The sequence below is a fragment of the Tigriopus californicus genome, chromosome 10 (genome assembly GCF_007210705.1).
Source record: "Tigriopus californicus strain San Diego chromosome 10, Tcal_SD_v2.1, whole genome shotgun sequence".
NCBI lineage: Eukaryota > Metazoa > Arthropoda > Copepoda > Harpacticoida > Harpacticidae > Tigriopus > Tigriopus californicus.
The window spans coordinates 4,075,102-4,076,676 of record NC_081449.1 but is presented as its reverse complement, the minus strand read 5'-3'; positions in this window follow the sequence as shown (position 1 = coordinate 4,076,676).

Below are 1,575 nucleotides of genomic sequence, written 5' to 3'. Positions count from 1 at the left end.
AAATATCATGGAGATACCCCAATTCAATGGGTGTACAGTACACCAGAAGCGCCATGGACCAATGGAGCGACAGAAAGGATGATTGGCATCTTTAAACGCCAGCTCCGGATTGCTCTGCAAAGGGAACTATTAACCCTGCGAACATTGCAAACCATCTTGGTTGAACTAAAATGCATCATTAATGATCGACCACTGGGAGTTGTAAACCAAGAGGGTCCAGAATGGACCATTATCACTCCAAATCTTTTGGTTCACGGACGTCCGATGAATGAGTTTGTTCAAGCTTCTGATTGGCAATTGAAAAACATGGATTACGTCAATTCATGGATAGTCAGAAAGCACATTATGAACCAATTCTGGGACCAATGGCGAAAACAATACGTGCAAGAGCTAAGTATTAATACCAAGTAGAAAGAGAGTAACCAAACAGACATCCATGAAGGAGATGTGGTTATTCTCAAGCCAGACACGTTTGAAAAGAACTCGTGGAAATTGGCAAGGATTGAACCCATCCAAAAAAACCAGGATGGCGTGGTCGTGGTTGTAACCGTGCGGCAGCCTAATGGGCGAATTCTAGAGAGATCAGTGAGACAAATCGCTCTGCTAGAGCCACATTATTACAACACAGAAAAAGTGGATTCCGAATCTTCATTCCGAAATGGACATGCTGGAAGTCTAGATCAGACGCAGACAGACCCACCCCTGGGAGGCCTACTGGGGGAGGTGTTCCAACCTCCTGATCGAAACCGACCCTGCCACAAAAGATTGCGAGACGAGGATGAAATGGACCCAGGGAATGCAACGATCGTGATTGCTGAACCTGTTTCTCAATATGAAGGTGACAATGGAATGAAAAGAGATGCTACGTTCCCGTCCACCAGAAACTTGAGAAAAAGACGACGAAAAGGTTACTATAGAGACATGACAGAAGGCCTAGGTCCCAAAAAATGATAGCATCTACAAAAGTGCGCACACATAAGTCATTAAAAATACAGTCCACTGTCAGTCGGTTTTTTTCCAAAATCTTTTTTCCGACAAAAAAATCACGATAGAACTAAGCAAGGGGGTTTCAAAGCCTTACGTCCTTTGACACTATCACTCCCGGAGCCTTACAACCTCTAGGATGATAACCCGGGTGATGTTTCTTCATGACAAAGAATAATCATCTTTTGCAATCCAATATTAAGCATAAAGGTTACACGAAAGGTCGCCACATGGCGTTCGAACCTGCCGGAGATATCTAGTTCGATCATAGATCATAGGATTGGGTGAAATTCTCCACTCACCCCACAAGTCCCGTCAAGAAGAACGCAGAAATATGACTATGAATTTTTTATCCACCATCACAAAGGCTTGTAAAATGGAGCAGGGTCTAATGGGCCACTCAGACATCCGCTTGAAGGAAAGAAAACGATTAACCCGTTTTCTTGGGGGGAGTGTCGCAACCTTGATGTCTGTGGATGGAGTTATCTGAAGAGTAATAGGGAAGTTTTGGTTCTACATCTATGGTTTACATTGAGTTCGCTAACTCACCCAACCTATCTATGCGACACGTTCAATAAACTTCCTGTTTCC